Genomic DNA, 18,807 nt, shown 5'->3' on the forward strand with positions numbered 1-18,807 from the left:
AGTCGTCCTTGCAGGGCTTCTCTGTCGAGGTGAACTTGGCGATTCGGACCTGCAGCATGGCTTCACCGGGCAAACCAACAGTCCAGGAGTTGCAGCAGCTGTCCTCTTCAAGCTCGTCTTCGGTTCTTTCGTTCCAGTGGTCGACTCTGCCTTCCAAGCCAAGAGACTTGCCTTTTATTCAGTTCTCTCCCATTCATTCCAGCCTAGCTGTCACTCACCCAGAAGGGTGGCTGTCCTTGCTGGACAGTCAGCCAGCCAATCACCACACAGTGCATTTGGGCCTCCTAGGAGAATAAGCACAGAGAGTTTCGGGCACCTCCCTTACTTCCTGCTCACCCCAAACACTGCACCCAGTCCCCACACTGCATGACTTTTCACTGCACCATCTCCAACCACACATCAAAACCTTTACCGCACTTCAACCATACCCTTGTCCATACTGACAGTATGCAAACAGTGCACCCTGTACCCACACTGCATGACTTTTCACTGCACCATCTCCAACCACACATCAAAAAATGTACCATGTTGTAACAGTGACCTCACCTGCGAAACCAAACATACACACATGACAGCTCACTTCTGCTGCTGTATGGCGTCTGAAATGTGCTCCTCAACCATTCCTTGCAGGTCACCACCCTCTAAGTGATGCAAAGTCAAAAATGCATTACTGCCGTGTGTGTCCTCAAGTCCTGGGCTCTTGAGTGCATGGCCTACGGCCTTCCGCCATGCACCCAATAGTCTAGACCTTGAACACACCCACGGCTATGTAATGCCACCATGCATGTCACCATGTCACACCACTCCATATTTACCGTTCAACACACTCAGTGCACGTTCCCTTTGCTTCCAAAGGCTCTCCACCAGAAAGATCTGCTAAAGGATGCACTATTTAAGCATCCACAAAGATCCTGAGGCGCACCCAGCACGCCTTTGGCCAAGCACACAACTGTCCACCCTTGCCCACACCCAGCACAACACTGTGGATCCGTGCATGCGCCCATGTGGGCAGCTACTATTATGCACAAACGTAATATACGTAGGTAGTGGCACTTCACCCCAACTGCCCCACACCATAAAACACCCATTCACGAAAAAAGGTTGCACTTAGCAGAATCCACAAACATACCATCGCCTCCACCACCCCTACCCACAGTCATTCACAAAGTAGTGTGTCACTGCCAACCTAACCACAACATTTTCAGAACATTTGGCCTACTTCAACAAATCCACACACAGCATAGTAACTAAGCATATATAAGCTGAACTTCAACCATACCCTCTTCCATACTGACAGTATGCAAACACTGCACCCAGAGCCCACACAGCATGACTTTTCACTGCACCATCTCCAACCACACATCAAAACCTTTAACACACTTCAACCATACCCTCTTCCATACTGACAGTATGCAAACAGTGCACCCTGTGCCCACACTGTATGACTTTTCACTGCACCATCTCCAACCACACATTAAAAAATGTACCATGTTCTGACAGTGACCTCACCTGGGAAACCAAACATACACGCATGGCAGCTCACTACTGCTGCTCTATGGTGTCTGAAATGTGCTCCACAACCATTCCTTACAGGTCACCACCCTCTAACTGGTGCAAAGTCAAAAATGCATTACTGCTGTGGGTGTCCTAAAGTCCTAGGATCTTGAGTGCACAGAATCGTCTACGCCTTGAACACACCCACGTCAAAGTAATGCCACTCTGCATTTCACCATGTAATGATATGATATGATATGATATGGCATTTATAACGCGCCTATACACAAGTGTTTCAAGGCGTGACGCGGCAAGGGAGGGGGAACAGAGGGAAGACAGAGACAGCGATCCTACTAGCTGAGTGTCATTCAGATCGCGCAAGTGCAGGGGAAGGGCTAGAGGAAAAGTGCGGAGTGGGAGGTGGGGAGGGGACATTGCAGTACAAGGGTTAGTAGAATAAATAACAATAAGAGAAGTAGGGCCAGCTGGTGGCAAGTGCAAGGGTAAGTGAAGACATCTGGAGGTGTCAAATGCTGGTGGGGGACTGTAGGGATACAGAAAACAGTCCCCAAGTGTGGGGGTTGCCAGGGAGGCAGTGCAAGTGTGTAACTGGCAGGGGAAAGGACCTGGGCCCGAGATCAGAGGGTGGCCAGGTAACCAGTACAGTTTCAACCAGAAATTCAGCAGGGGAGAGGAGAAGAGAAAGCAGACGCAAAGAGGAAGGTTTTGAGATGCTTCTGGAACCAGAGATGGTTCTCCTCAAGTTTCAGGGAGGCAGGGAGGCTGTTCCAGAGGGAGGCCCCAGCTGAGGAAAGAGATCTACCACCAACTCGTTGCTTGGAGAAGCGACTGACCCTGAGGCAGTTGGAGGTAGATGAGCGAACAACTCGAGAAGGAAGATATTTAGGAAGAGAGAGTTGAAGGTATTGAGGCCCCAGGCCCCAGAAGGCCTTGTGGACAATGCAGAGGGTTTTGAACTTAATCCTCGCAGACACTGGGAGCTAGTGCAGAGATTTCAGTCCTGGAGAGATACGATCCCTGGGCTTGAGGCCAAGGACTAGTCTTGCAGTCCTGTTCTGGATGAGTTGCAGAGGGCGGAGAGTAGAAGTAGGCAGATTTAGAAGGAGGCTGTTGCAGTAGTCCAGCCTAGAGAGAACCAGAGCTCTGGAGACAGTGAGCTTCTGGGGGAAGGAGAGGAAAGGAAGAATACCTCTAAGGAGGTGCAGCTGGTAGTGAGACTTCCTAGAGACGTCAGAGATGTGAGGAGAGAAGGAGAGTGTAGAGTCGAAGATGACCCCACAGTTTTTTGCAGGAAAGGAGGGAGCAGGTGTGCTGATGAGGAGAATTCCAGTCTTACTGGCATTAAGACAGAGATCATTGGTGGCATACTACCCCTGGATAGCACACAGACAGTTAGGGCAGAGAGCGGCAATGCGGTGGGCAAGAAGTTGCAGGTATTGGTTGAACAGCCATGGAGAGAGGTTAGACCCCTGAGGGACACCACAGGTAGAGATAAAGATAGAGGAGAGGAAGGACCCAATCTGGACCTGAGAGGGTCGATCGGAGAGGAAAGAAGTCAGCCACGCCAGGGCCTGACCAGTGATACCCAAGTTATCACGCAGACGGTTGAGCAGGATGGCATGGTTGACCATGTCAAAGGCAGAAGAGAGAGCAAGCAGGATGAGGACACAGGGGGTGTTGGAATCAAGGTTTGAGACTGAGGTCTTCACGGATGCTCAGGAGAGCAGTTTCTGTGCTTCTGGCAGCTCTGAAGCCAGACTGATGGTCATGAAGACAAACAACTACGACAATCCATATACACACCACTGGTACCAGCACGCCTACCCAACCTGCGCACCGCCATGGAGCTATGCAGCAATAAATTGCAACAGTTACCATAATGTAAAATTTACCATGTTCTAACAGTGATCTCACCTGCGAAACCAAACATACGCGCATGGCAGCTCTCTCCTGCTGCTCTATGGCGTCTGAAATGTGCTCCTCAAGTCCTAGGGTCTTGAGTGCATGGCCTACGGCCTTCGGCCATGCACCCAATAGTCTAGGCCTTGAACACACCCACAGCAATGTAATGCCACACTGCATTTCACCATGTAACAAACTACGACAATCCACATACACACCACTGCTACCAGCACTCCTACCCACCCTGCGCACCACCATGCAGCTATGCACCAACACATTACAAAAGTTACCATAATGTAGACAGAAAACACTCTCTCCTGCACACCTGTGCACTTTCATTCACATACTATGGGCGTACCCACTTCCATTCACAAAGTATTGTGTCACTGCCAACCTACCCACATTCTGTTTGCAACAGTGGCCCTACTCCAACCACTCTGCACACAATCCTTCCGCACACCCACCGCTACTTCATTCACCCATACATGCCACCATGTGCCCAACTACCGCATTCCATCCGCAGAGCACAGCCACCCGCCCTCCCACCCAACCGATGTCATGTGCAAATCGCTCCCCTTCTATAATTCACTGGCCACCACTCAACACGAAAAGAGGTCGCCGCAAACAGGTCGCGCCAGAAGCTATCGAGCAGTTACGACAGCTGCCTCCAATCACCACACAAAGTACTCACCTGTCTAGGTACCCACGAATTGACGCAATACGCACAAATACTGCAGGCACTCCTCTGTCTTCTTCCACCTATGTACATATGTCGCATGAAGCACTTCTCACTCCCCTACCCGTTCCCTCCCTTCTTGGCACCAACACATGGCATACGGTACATTTTCCAGACCCTTCCACCGCCACACTGTCCTCCGATACACAATGGCAGCATTTTGCCAAAAATTTTGACACATGGCACGCTTCCCTCCAGCCAACCACCGGCCGCGTCCATAGCTCTCCGACAGGACGCCGTTCCGCAAGCCAATGACACTTCTGTCTGCGGCGCCAACAGGGAAATGAGTCCGTGGAGCGGACCCAGATATAACACATTTTCTGGTACGTGCATTTCAGTCCTTTCCAACAAAAGTACTGGTCAGATTTCCACCAAACACACAAAAGCACAATTTCTGAACCAAGCCCCAGCCGCAAATTTGGTGAAAATCCATCCAGCTGTTCGGCCTGTAGTGGTGCACAAAGTTTTTCCCCATTCAGTCTATGGAGAAAAAAACTTTTTGGGACCCGCCCTATAACTTTTCCCCCCCTGCACGAAACCTCACCCAACTTGGCGAAAAAATTCAGAGTGGGCCATATACTTTTTCTGTAAGGGTGGTGAGGATTCGTCCGGCGGAGCAAAGTTATAAGCCGCTGAAAAAGTGCTCTTCCTATGAGTTTAGCAACTTAACCATAACTACACGGCCGCGGTATATAATATATATAATATATATAATATATATATTACATGGCCACGGTAGTGGCCATGTAGTTATGGTTAAGTTGCTGTTTCCATAGGAAGAGCACTTTTCGGGCGGCTTATAATTTTGCTCCCCCTGGACGAATCCACACCAAACTCTGCAAAAAAAGTATATGTCCCACTCTGAATTTTTATGCAACGATTGGTGAGGTTTGGTCCAGGGGGGGCAAAGTTATAGGGGGGTCCCAAAATGTTTTTTTCCCATAGACTGAATGGGAAAAAAAACTTTGCTCACGCCTACAGCCCAAACCGCTGGACGGATTTTCACCAAATGTGGACCGTGAGCAGCGGCTTGGTCCCGAAAGCATGCTTTTGCAAATTTGGTGAAAATCCATCCAGTAGTTTTTAAAAAAATGACCAAAAAGTAGGTCAGAAAAAATTAGTGATATCTGTGTCCGCTTCGCGGACACACTTCCCTGTTCACTCCGTGGACAGGACAGGGATTGGGCAAGCGGCTTGCATTATGTCTGCAGACATCTGACGTGCCCTCTCATTAGCTGCAGTAAAGCGTGCAGTGCGTCTTATTTTCAGAGACGCCCGCCATCTTTGTTGATCGTTTCAGGAGCGGGATCTGCCGGCTACATAGTAAGCTCAGGCCGTGTGCCTTCCTCCCGTTCCCCCACCCCGCTCATGCCTGTGTCTTCCTCTCGTTCCCCCCACCCCCCTGCTCATGCCTGTGTCTTCCTCTCGTTCCCCCCACCCTCCTCATGCCCCGTGTCTTCCTCCTGTCCCCCTTCATGCCCCGTGTCTATCTTTTGTTCCTCCACCCCCTGCACACGCCATCGGCACACGGTGGCCTGCGGAGGGCCGGGGAGCAGGATCTGCTGCCTGCACAGTTAGCTCAGGCCCTGTGTCTTCCTCCCGTTCCCCCCACCCCCGCTCATGCCCCGTGTCTTCCTCACGTTCCCCCCACCCCCCGCTCATGGCCTGTGTTTCCCCTGTTCACCCCCACCCCCTCTCATGCTCCGTGTCTGTCCCCCTCCTTTTCCCCCCACCCCCTGCTCATGTCTCGTGTCTCCCCTGTTCACCCCCTGCTCCTGCTCTTTTTCTGTCTCCCTTCTTCCCCCCCACCCCCGCTCATGCCCCGTGTCTCCCTTCTTTCACCCCCACCCCCGCTCATGCCCCGTGTCTCACTTCTCCCCCCACCCCCTGCCCCGTGTCTCCCTTCTTTACCCCCCACCCCCCGCTCATGCCCCGTGTCTCCCTTCTCCCCCCACCCCCTGCTCATGCCCCGTGTCTCCCTTCTTTCCCCTCCACCCCCGCTCATGCTCCATGTCGCTCTTCTCCCCCCAACCCCCGCTCAAGCCCCGTGTCTACCTTCTTTCCCCCTCCACCCCCGCTCATGCCCCGTGTCTCCCCTGTTCCCCCCACCCCCCGCTCATGACCTGTGTCTCCCTCCTGTACCCCCACCCCCCGCTCATGCCCCATGTCTCCCTCCTGTACCCCCCATCCCCTGCTCATCCCCCATGTCTCGCTCCTGTGTCCCCCCCACCCCCGTTCATGCCGCCTGTCTCCCCTGTTCACCCCCACCCCCCACTCATGCCCCATGTCTCCCCTGTACCCCCGCTCATTCCCCGTGTCTCCCTTCTTTCCCCCCCACCCCCCGCTAATGCCCCGTGTCTGCCCTGTTCCCCCCACCCCCCGCTCATGCCCGTGTCTCCCTCCTGTACCCCCCACCCCCCGCTCATGCCCCTTGTCTCCCTCGTGTTCCCCCCACCCCCCGCTCATGCTCGTGTCTCCCTCGTGCGACCCCCCACCCCCCGCTCATGCCTTATGTCTGCCCTGTTCCCCCACCCCCTGCTCATGCCCGTGTCTCCCTCCTGTACCCCCACCCCCTCATGCCCCGTGTCTTCCTCCTGTCCCCCTTCATGCCCCGTGTCTCTCTTTTGTTCCTCCACCCCCCGCACACGCCATCGGCACACGGTGGCCTGCGGAGGGCCGAGGAGCGGGATCTGCTGCCTGCAGAGTTAGCTCAGGCCCTGTGACTTCCTCCCGTTCCCCCCACCCCCGCTCATGCCCCGTGTCTTCCTCACATCCCCCCCACCCCGCGCTCATAGCCTGTGTTTCCCCTGTTCACCCCCACCCCCGCTCATGCTCCGTGTCTGTCCCCCTCCTTTTCCCCCCACCCCCGCTCATGTCTCGTGTCTCCCCTGTTCACCCCCTGCTCATGCTCTGTGTCTGTCTCCCTTCTTCCCCCCCACCCCGCTCATGCCCCGTGTCTCCCTTCTTTCACCCCCACCCCCCGCTCATGCCCCGTGTCTCCCTTCTTTCCCCCCACACCCCGCTCATTCCCCGTGTCTCCCTTTTCCCCCCACCCCCTGCTCATGCCCCGTGTCTCCCTTCTTTCCCCCCACCCCCGCGCATGCCCCGTGTCTCCCTTCTTCCCCCCTCCTACCCCCATGCTCATGCCCCGTGTCTCCCTTCTTTCCCCCCACCCCCCGCTCATGCCCCGTGTCTCCCTTCTTTCCACCCCACCCCCTGCTCATGCCCCATGTCTCCCTTCTTCCCCCCAACCCCTGCTCATGCCCCGTGTCTCCCTTCTTTCCCCCCACCCCCGCTCTTGCCCCGTATCTCCCTTCTTCCCCCCTCCCACTCCCCCGCTCATGCCCCGTGTCTCCCTTCTTTCCCCCACCCCCGCTCATGCCCGGTGTCTCCCTTCTCCCCCCACCCCCTGCTCATGCCCCGTGTCTCCCTTCTTTACCCCCCACCCCCCGCTCATGCCCTGTGTCTCCCTTCTCCCCTCCACCCCCCGCTCATGCCCGTGTCTCCCTTCTTTCCCCCCACCCCCGCTCATGCCCCATGTCTCTCTTCTCCCCCCAACCCCCGCTCAAGCCCCGTGTCTACCTTCTTCCCCCTCCACCCCCGCTCATGCCCCGTGTCTCCCCTGTTCCCCCACCCCCCGCTCATGACCCCTGTCTCCCTCCTGTACCCCCCACCCCCTGCTCATGCCCCATGTCTCCCTCCTGTACCCCCCGCCCCCCGCTCATGCCCCGTGTCTCTCTCCTGTGTCCCCCCGCTGATGCCCCCTGTCTCCCCTGTTCACCCCCACCCCCCACTCATGCCCCGTGTCTCCCCTGTTCCCCCGCTCATGCCCCGTGTCTCCCTTCTTTCCCCCCCACCCCCCGCTCATGCCCCATGTCTGCCCTGTTCCCCCCACCCCCGCTCATGCCCTGTGTCTCCCTCCTGTACCCCCCACCCCCTGCTCATGCCCCGTGTCTCTTTCGTGTTCCCCCCACCCCCCGCTCATGCTCGTGTCTCCCTCGTGCGACCCCCCACCACCCGCTCATGCCCATGTCAGCCCTGTTCCCCCTACCCCCCGCTCATGCCCGTGTCTCCCTCGTGTACCCCCACCCCCGCTCATGCCCCGTGTCTCCCCTGTTCCCCCGCTCATGCCCCGTGTCTCCCTTCTTTCCTCCCCACCCCCCGCTCATGCCCCGTCTCTGCCCTGTCCCCCCCACCCCCGCTCATGCCCGTGTCTCCCTCCTGTACCCCCCACCCCCGCTCATGCCCCGTGTCTCTTTCGTGTTCCCCCCACCCCCCGCTCATGCTCGTGTCGCCCTCGTGCGACCCCCCACCCCCCGCTCATGCCCCATCTCTGCCCTGTTCCCCCTACCCCCGCTCATGCCTGTGTCTCCCTCCTGTACCCCACCCCCGCTCATGCCCCGTGTCTGCCCTGTTCCCCCCACCCCTCCTCATGCCCCGTGTCTTCCTCCTGTCCCCCTTCATGCCCCGTGTCTCTCTTTAGTTCCTCCACCCCCGCACACGCCATCGGCACACGGTGGCCTGCGGAGGGCCGAGGAGCAGGATCTGCTGCCTGCACAGTTAGCTCAGGCCCTGTGTCTTCCTCCCGTTCCCCCCACCCCTGCTCATGCCCCGTGTCTTCCTCACGTCCCCCCCACCCCCCGCTCATGGCCTGTGTTTCCCCTGTTCACCCCCACCCCCCGCTCATGCTCCGTGTCTGTCCCCCTCCTTTACCCCCACCCCCCCGCTCATGTCTAGTGTCTCCCCTGTTCACCCCCTGCTCATGCTCTGTGTCTGTCTCCCTTCTCCCCCCACCCCGCTCATGCCCCATGTCTCCCTTCTCCCCCCCACCCCCTGCTCATGCCCCGTGTCTCCCTTCTTTACCCCCCACCCCCCGCTCATGCCCCGTGTCTCCCTTCTTTCCCCCCACCCCCGCTCATGCCCCATGTCTCTCTTCTCCCCCAACCCCCGCTCAAGCCCCGTGTCTACTTTCTTTCCCCCTCCACCCCCGCTCATGCCCCGTGTCTCCCCTGTTCCCCCACCCCCTGCTCATGACCCATGTCTCCCTCCTGTACCCCCCACCCCCCGCTCATGCCCCATGTCTCCCTCCTGTACCCACCACCCCCCGCTCATGCCCCGTGTCTCTCTCCTGTGTCCCCCCACCCCCGCTCATGCCCCCTGTCTCCCCTGTTCACCCAGCCCCCACTCATGCCCCGTGTCTCCCCTGTTCCCCCACTCATGCCCCGTGTCTCCCTTCTTCCCCCCCAACCCCCGCTCATGCCCCGTGTCTGCCCTGTTCCCCCCACCCCCGCTCATGCCCCGTGTCGCCCTCTGTAGAAATCAAGAGTCACACCCAGTGTTTAGATGCTGAAATAGTGCTTTATTCTTGGTTCTTAACCAAACGAAATTATAGTCAATTGTTCCTGGCTGTTTGAGAGTTACTTCACTTCTCTGGCCGCTTCCTGGGAAAATAACCTTCTTTCCTAAGCCTCTTGGGACTCCGGATAGGCCCACCAGTCGTCCCTTCGCTCTTCGCCCTCTCCGTATGACTAGAAAAGGAAACAACAACACGTTGATCAGCTCCCGGTCTTTTATAAGTCATGAGTGACTTGTCTCCCCACCAATAGGGTCCTTCCCTGACTATCAGGCTTTCTATTGGTTGTTCCTGCCACGTCCCGCCTCCTTTAAAGGCTGCCGTATGGGTTTGTGCCTCCCGATACTCCCGCCTGTCAGGGGAGTCCCGTCCATGTTCCCATGTGTTTACCAAGGCCCCTCCTTTCCCCTGCTTGGGTGTCCCTGCTCGCCCGCCCCCGCCGAGCGAACTGTCTCCGTAGAGCGACCCGCTCCGTCTGGCCCGTCGTCTCTCTCTTCTTGCCTGCTCCGGCGGCGAGAGGAACACGCCAGGGTGCGCGCGTCTCCGCACCGCGGCCGGCCGCAGCTCCGAGCCCCGGACAGCACCCGTGACGTCCACCCCGGCGAAACAAGGTAAGTGCTGGGCTGTTTCGTGGGCCACTGTCAGTACTCCATGTTTCCCCATTTCCCTTCGTCCGACGGGACCCTCTTCACATCTCCCCATCACAAACCCTGGCCGATCGGGCAAGGGAGCATTCCTGGACAGATAGTCGGCCACCAGTTGGAATCCAGCTGGCTTGTGAATGGTAAGGAAATCAAACGGTTGCAGTGACAGGAACCAGCGAAGAACACGCTGGTTGGTATCCTTATGTTTGGCGAGCCATTGTAGGGGAGCGTGGTCAGTATACAATGTAAAGGGGCGTCCCAAGAGATAATATTTGAGAGTTTCCACTGCCCATTTGATGGCCAAACACTCTTTTTCCACCGTTGAATAGGCCTCCTCGTGAGGAACGAGTTTCCTGCTCACGAAACAGACTGGTTGAAGTTCACCATCATGTTCTTGTGAAAGAACCGCACCAAGACCATGGTTCGAAGCGTCTGTTTGCAGAAAAAATTGGTCATGAAAGTCGGGGCACCGGAGTACCGGATTCGAGGTAATCCTTTGTTTCAGGACCTCGATGGCATCCAAAGCCGCAACATTTTTGGACAGATCAGGATTTCCTTTATTCCTTAAAGCGTCGGTCAAGGGTGCAGCCACCGTGGAGAAATCAGGGATGAACCTTCGGTAATAACCGATGAAGCCTAAGAAGGCTCGGATTTGTTTTTTTGTAGTGGGCGTTGGAATTTCATAAATGGCTTTGATTTTTGAAGTTTGGGGTCTTAACATGCCTCCACCAACCAGGTGTCCAAGATACTTAGTTTCGTGCGCACCCATCACCGTCTTCTTGGGATTGATGTGTAAGCCTGCCCTAGCTAACTCAGCCACCACCTGTTCCAAGTGGTATAGATGGGCCTCCCAGGTAGTGCTATACACGACAATGTCATCTAAGTAAGCTGCAGCATACTTCTCATGGGGGCGTAGTACGACATCCATCAATCTTTGGAAGGTGGCCGGAGCTCCGTGTAGGCCAAAAGGTAGAACTTTAAATTGATATAGGCCTTGGGGGTTGCAAAGGCGGTTTTTTCTCGGTCTGTGGTTTTCAAGGGGATTTGCCAATATCCCTTGGTTAGGTCCAGTGTACTCAGGAAGTTTGCGGATCCTAGGCTCTCCAACAATTCGTCCATTCTTGGCATTGGATAGGCTTCGTATCTGGAAATGGTATTCAGCTGTCGGTAATCCATACAAAACCTAATCGTACCGTCCGGCTTTGGTACCAGTACTATCGGGGAGGACCAGGAGCTGGTGGATGGTTCAATAATATCCATGCGTAGCATGTCTTTTACCTCGTTTTTGATGATTAGCCTTCTTGCTTCGGGGATCCGATAGGGTCTTAGCCGGACAGTCTGTCCGGGATCGGTTCTGATCTCATGTTCGATTAGATTGGTTCTTCCAGGTAAGGTCGAGAAGGCCCCTGCATAGGGTGACAGGCTGGCTAACAGTTCGGATTTCATGGAAGGTGTTAGTATTTTACCCCATTGAACGTCTTCCAGTTTGCCTTGTTGTCGGGTCACATTTTGTTCTGAACCATCGTCACCGATCTCCATCGTTGCCGCTAATATGGGTGTGGTCCATGCCTTTAGTAGATTCACGTGATATACCTGGTCTGGTTTGGCCCGGTCGGGTTGGTGGATTCGATACGTCACCGGACTAAGGACCTCCTTAACTTCATAAGGACCTCTCCATCTGGCCAGGAGTTTGTTCGTACTAGTAGGTAGGAGGATCAGTACTTGGTCCCCTACCTTGAACGTTCTCATCCGACTTCCTTTGTTATATGTTTTCTCCTGAGTTACTTGGGCTTGTCCTAGATTCGTTTCGGCCATTGAACGGAGTATTGTCAGATGTTCTTTTAGCTCTTCGGTATACTCTGTTAATGAAATTTCCTCTGAAGTCTCCCATTCCTCTTTTACGAGATCCAATATGGTTCGGGGTTGTCTTCCGAAAAGGAGCTCAAAGGGAGAGAATCCCGTAGATGATTGCGGTGTATCTCTTAATACCATTAAGACTAAGGGTAATACTCGTTCCCAGTTCTTCCCGTCGGGTCCTGTTACTCTTCGTATCATCTTCTTGATTGTTTTGTTATACCTTTCGACTAACCCGTCTGTCTGGGGATGATACACTGAGGTACGTAGCTGATGAATCTGTAGTCTCTCGCATACTTGTCGAAGTAGGGTGGACATGAAATTAGTCCCTTGGTCGGTAATGACTTCCGAGGGTAACCCCACCCTCGCGAAGAAGGGTATGAGTTGGTCACATAACTGTCGGGCTGAGGTTCCCTTCAAGGGGAACGCCTCCGGATATCGCGTAGCATAGTCAACTATGACTAGTAGATACCTGTACCCTCGGGAAGCAGGTTCTATAGGTCCCACGATGTCCATGCCTATTCGCTGGAAGGGTACGTTAATGAGGGGCATTTTCTGTAGTGGGGCCTTTGCTGGTAAAACCCCACTGGTTAACTGGCAAGTCGGGCACGCCTTGCAGAACCGGGCTACTTCCCCATATATGCCTGGCCAATAGAACCGTCTCAAGATGTTCTGCTGGGTTTTTAGGGAGGCCATGTGCCCCCCACAGGGGTGGTTATGTGCTAACTGCATTATGACCATCCTATGTGTTTTTGGCAAGACCAGTTGTTCTTTTACGTTCCCATCGTCCGCTTTGTATTTGCGATATAAGAGGCCATGACGAAACAAGAACCCCGGTCCCTTTGTTACATCTGGTTCTATCTCGTTGGCCGCTCTCTCCCGGGCTACCCGAAGGGTTGGATCAGTCAGGGTTTCGCCTCTCAGGGAATCTTCATGATCTTCGGGGTTCCAATTGATTGGACGAGTCATATAACTGGCTTGACACCACTCTAATCTGTTCCGTCTTTTGTGACCGGGAGGGTTTCTAGGGTTCTCTTCTTTCGTGACTTTGAGGTTGACCCTGCTTCCGCCTTCTTCCTCTATGGTCCTTAGTGCTTTATCAAAGTGTGGTAAGTCTGTCCCTATGACTACGGGGGTAGGTAGGGTAGGAAGGACGGCAGCCTTTAACTGAGTGGTTTCGTGGTTCATCTCTATCTGTATCTCCTTCACTGGGTATGATTTTACGTCCCCATGAATACACCGTATTGGTATAGAAATGTTAGACAAGTTAGGTGTAGTACTCACGGTTGGAGATATGGCTGTTTGTCTACTTCCGCTATCTAGCAGCGCCCTCGTTGGTCGACCATCAACCCTTATATCCACAACATAGGGTCCAGGGCTGCATTCTTCTGGATGGGTTTTCATAAAGCCAATATCCATGGGCTCTGTCGTCTTCCTTCTGGGGCAAAACCGGGCAATGTGGCCCCATTCACTGCACTCAAAGCATTGGGGCTGTCGAAACCCCTGGGCCATAGGTGACTGCTTCTCCTCATGTCCCAGTTTTCTTTCTTCGTATTTCTTTGGGGCGTCCTCTGGTTGCCTCCATCGGGTGGGGATCCCTCTTGGTCCCTTTTGTACTGGGTGTTCTAGGCTGGATAAGGTCATTCTTCCTATGGCACCGGTTATGGGGAGACGGCTATACCCGGCCTTTTGATAAGCCGACGCGATGTCGACCGCCTCTGCCAATGTAGGCCGGTGGTGTTGCCGAACCCATCTTTGCATTGGGCCTGGCAAGGCTTCTATAAACTGTTCTAGTATTATTTTGTCCAATAGCGGTTGGTTAGCTGGGGTAGGTGCCTGGATCCACTTCTCCGTCAGATCTTTGATGCGATAATATAACTGCCGGGGGCTTTCCCCATTCCTTAGCTTTGTGTCCCTTAACTGGATACGGTAGGCCTCCTCGTCCAGGCCTAACCGGTCCAGTACGGCTGCCTTGATTTCACCGTATGGAGTGTTGCCATTGGGGTTCACCGCCTGATACGCTCCCTGCATCACTCCGGATAACAGGGGAGCCACATATTGTCCCCAACGTTCGGGTGGCCATTGCGCATTTCTCGCTATTCTTTCAAAACTGGTGAAGAAAAAGGCCGGATCTTCCCCTTCCTTATACTTCTGAAGTAGCGTGGACGGTACCATGGGCTGGTTCCTGGAGCTGGCTACTGCGTCCGTGAGCCTAGTAATGGTCTCGTGTTGTTTGTCTTGCGCCGTGGTTTGCAAGGCGCCCTGCAATTGGATGGCTTGCTGGAAAGCCTGGCGGTCAGCTGCCGCTTGCTGAGTTTGTAGCTGTAGTAATTGTTGCAACTGTTGTTGGCCGTCCGTCAGCGCCTTAATTAGGGTCTCCATCGCGTTGTCGCTAGATCCCACCTTCGTCGCCAATGTAGAAATCAAGAGTCACACCCAGTGTTTAGATGCTGAAATAGTGCTTTATTCTTGGTTCTTAACCAAACGAAATTATAGTCAATTGTTCCTGGCTGTTTGAGAGTTACTTCACTTCTCTGGCCGCTTCCTGGGAAAATAACCTTCTTTCCTAAGCCTCTTGGGACTCCGGATAGGCCCACCAGTCGTCCCTTCGCTCTTCGCCCTCTCCGTATGACTAGAAAAGGAAACAACAACACGTTGATCAGCTCCCGGTCTTTTATAAGTCATGAGTGACTTGTCTCCCCACCAATAGGGTCCTTCCCTGACTATCAGGCTTTCTATTGGTTGTTCCTGCCACGTCCCGCCTCCTTTAAAGGCTGCCGTATGGGTTTGTGCCTCCCGATACTCCCGCCTGTCAGGGGAGTCCCGTCCATGTTCCCATGTGTTTACCAAGGCCCCTCCTTTCCCCTGCTTGGGTGTCCCTGCTCGCCCGCCCCCGCCGAGCGAACTGTCTCCGTAGAGCGACCCGCTCCGTCTGGCCCGTCGTCTCTCTCTTCTTGCCTGCTCCGGCGGCGAGAGGAACACGCCAGGGTGCGCGCGTCTCCGCACCGCGGCCGGCCGCAGCTCCGAGCCCCGGACAGCACCCGTGACGTCCACCCCGGCGAAACAAGGTAAGTGCTGGGCTGTTTCGTGGGCCACTGTCAGTACTCCATGTTTCCCCATTTCCCTTCGTCCGACGGGACCCTCTTCACACCCTCCTGTACCCCCCACCACCCGCTCATGCCCCGTGTCTCTTTCGTGTTCCCCCCACCCCCCGCTCATGCTCGTGTCTCCCTCGTGCGACCCCCTACCCCCCGCTCATGCCCGTGTCTCCCTCCTGTACCCCCACCCCCGCTCATGCCCCGTGTCTGCCCTGTTCCCCCCACCCCCGCTCATGCCCTGTGTCTCCCTCCTGTTCCCCCCACCCCCTGTTCATACCCCGTGTCTCCCTCCTGTCCCCCACACCCCGCTCATGCCCCGTGTCTCCCTCGTGTACCCCCCACCCCTGCTCATGCCCCGTGTCTCTCTCCCTCATGTACCCCCCACACCCCACTCATGCCCTGTGTCCCCCCCACCCTCCGCTCATGCCCCGTGTCTCCCTACTGTTCGCCCCACCCCCCATTAATACCCTGTGTCTCCCTCCTGTTCCCCCACCCCCGCTCATGCCCCGTGTCTCCCTCGTGTTCCCCCCCACCCCCTGCTCATGCCCCGTGTCTCTCTCCCTCGTGTACCCCCACCCCCCGCTCATGCCCTGTGTCTGCCCTGTTCCCCCCACCCCCCGCTCATGCCTCCGTTGTTACCCCCCGCCCCCCGCTCATGCCCCGTGTCTCTCTCCTGTGTCCCCCCGCTGATGCCCCCTGTCTCCCCTGTTCACCCCCACCCCCCACTCATGCCCCGTGTCTCCCCTGTTCCCCCGCTCATGCCCCGTGTCTCCCTTCTTTCCCCCCCACCCCCCGCTCATGCCCCATGTCTGCCCTGTTCCCCCCACCCCCGCTCATGCCCTGTGTCTCCCTCCTGTACCCCCACCCCCTGCTCATGCCCCGTGTCTCTTTCGTGTTCCCCCCACCCCCCGCTCATGCTCGTGTCTCCCTCGTGCGACCCCCCACCACCCGCTCATGCCCATGTCAGCCCTGTTCCCCCTACCCCCCGCTCATGCCCGTGTCTCCCTCGTGTACCCCCACCCCCGCTCATGCCCCGTGTCTCCCCTGTTCCCCCGCTCATGCCCCGTGTCTCCCTTCTTTCCTCCCCACCCCCCGCTCATGCCCCGTCTCTGCCCTGTCCCCCCCACCCCCGCTCATGCCCGTGTCTCCCTCCTGTACCCCCCACCCCCACTCATGCCCCGTGTCTCTTTCGTGTTCCCCCCACCCCCCGCTCATGCTCGTGTCGCCCTCGTGCGACCCCCCACCCCCCGCTCATGCCCCATGTCTGCCCTGTTCCCCCTACCCCCGCTCATGCCTGTGTCTCCCTCCTGTACCCCCACCCCCGCTCATGCCCCGTGTCTGCCCTGTTCCCCCCACCCCTCCTCATGCCCCGTGTCTTCCTCCTGTCCCCCTTCATGCCCCGTGTCTCTCTTTAGTTCCTCCACCCCCGCACACGCCATCGGCACACGGTGGCCTGCGGAGGGCCGAGGAGCGGGATCTGCTGCCTGCACAGTTAGCTCAGGCCCTGTGTCTTCCTCCCGTTCCCCCCACCCCTGCTCATGCCCCGTGTCTTCCTCACGTCCCCCCCACCCCCCGCTCATGGCCTGTGTTTCCCCTGTTCACCCCCACCCCCCGCTCATGCTCCGTGTCTGTCCCCCTCCTTTTCCCCCCACCCCCCGCTCATGTCTAGTGTCTCCCCTGTTCACCCCTTGCTCATGCTCTGTGTCTGTCTCCCTTCTCCCCCCCACCCCGCTCATGCCCCATGTCTCCCTTCTTTCACCCCCACCCCCCGCTCATGCCCCATGTCTCCCTTCTCCCCCCCACCCCCTGCTCATGCCCCGTGTCTCCCTTCTTTACCCCCCACCCCCCGCTCATGCCCCGTGTCTCCCTTCTTTCCCCCCACCCCCGCTCATGCCCCATGTCTCTCTTCTCCCCCAACCCCCGCTCAAGCCCCGTGTCTACTTTCTTTCCCCCTCCACCCCCGCTCATGCCCCGTGTCTCCCCTGTTCCCCCACCCCCTGCTCATGACCCGTGTCTCCCTCCTGTACCCCCCACCCCCCGCTCATGCCCCATGTCTCCCTCCTGTACCCACCACCCCCCGCTCATGCCCCGTGTCTCTCTCCTGTGTCCCCCCACCCCCGCTCATGCCCCCTGTCTCCCCTGTTCACCCAGCCCCCACTCATGCCCCGTGTCTCCCCGGTTCCCCCACTCATGCCCCGTGTCTCCCTTCTTCCCCCCCACCCCCCGCTCATGCCCCGTGTCTGCCCTGTTCCCCCCACCCCCGCTCATGCCCCGTGTCGCCCTCCTGTACCCCCCACCACCCGCTCATGCCCCGTGTCTCTTTCGTGTTCCCCCCACCCCCCGCTCATGCTCGTGTCTCCCTCGTGCGACCCCCTACCCCCCGCTCATGCCCGTGTCTCCCTCCTGTACCCCCACCCCTGCTCATGCCCCGTGTCTGCCCTGTTCCCCCCACCCCCGCTCATGCCCTGTGTCTCCCTCCTGTTCCCCCCACCCCCTGTTCATACCCCGTGTCTCCCTCCTGTTCCCCCACCCCCAACTCATGCCCCGTGTCTCCCTCGTGTACCCCCCACCCCTGCTCATGCCCCGTGTCTCTCTCCCTCATGTACCCCCCACCCCCCACTCATGCCCTGTGTCCCCCCCACCCTCCGCTCATGCCCCGTGTCTCCCTACTGTTCGCCCCCACCCCCCATTAATACCCTGTGTCTCCCTCCTGTTCCCCCACCCCCCGCTCATGCCCCGTGTCTCCCTCGTGTTCCCCCCACCCCCTGCTCATGCCCCGTGTCTCTCTCCCTCGTGTACCCCCACCCCCCGCTCATGCCCTGTGTCTGCCCTGTTCCCCCCACCCCCCGCTCATGCCTCCGTTGTTACCCCCCACCCCCCGCTCATGCCCCGTGTCTGCCCCAACCCCCGCTCATGCCCCGTGTCTCCCTTCTTTCCCCCCACCCCCGTTCAAGCCCTGTGTCTCCCTTCTTCCCCCCTACCCCCCGCTCATGTCCCGTGTCTCACTTCTTTACACCCCCCACCCCCGCTCATGCCCCATGTCTCCCTTCTTTCCCCCCCACCCCCGCGTCTCCCTTCTTCCCCCCCACCCCCGCTCATGCCCCGTGTCTCCCTTCTCCCCCCGCTCATGCCCTGTGTATCCCTTCTTTCCCCCCCACCCCCGCTCATGCCCCGTGTCTCCCTTCTTTCCCCCCACCCCCTGCTCATTCCCTGTGTCTCCCTTTCCCCCCCACCCCCTGCTCATGCCCCATGTCTCCCTTCTTTCCCCCCACCCCCGTGCATGCCCCGTGTCTCCCTTCTTCCCCCCTCCTACCCCCACGCTCATGCCCCGTGTCTCCCTTCTTTCCCACACCCCCCGCTCATGCCCGGTGTCTCCCTTCTTCCCCCCACCCCCTGCTCATGCCCCGTGTCTCCCTTCTTTCCCCCCACCCCCGCTCATGCCCCGTATCTCCCTTCTTCCCCTCTCCCACTCCCCCGCTCATTGCCCAGTGTCTCCCTTCTTCCCCCCAACCCCCTGTTCATACCCTGTGTCTCCCTCCTGTTCCCCCACCCCCCGCTCATGCCCCGTGTCTCCCTCGTGTACCCCCACCCCCCGCTCATGCCCCGTGTCTCTCTCCCTCGTGTCCCCCCACCCCCCGCTCATGCCCTGTGTCCCCCCCACCCCCCGCTCATGCCCCGTGTCTCCCTCCTGTTCCCCCCACCCCC

The sequence above is a fragment of the Ambystoma mexicanum genome, chromosome 5p (genome assembly GCF_040938575.1).
Source record: "Ambystoma mexicanum isolate Mex_15411 chromosome 5p, UKY_AmexF1_1, whole genome shotgun sequence".
Taxonomy (NCBI): Eukaryota; Metazoa; Chordata; class Amphibia; order Caudata; family Ambystomatidae; genus Ambystoma; species Ambystoma mexicanum.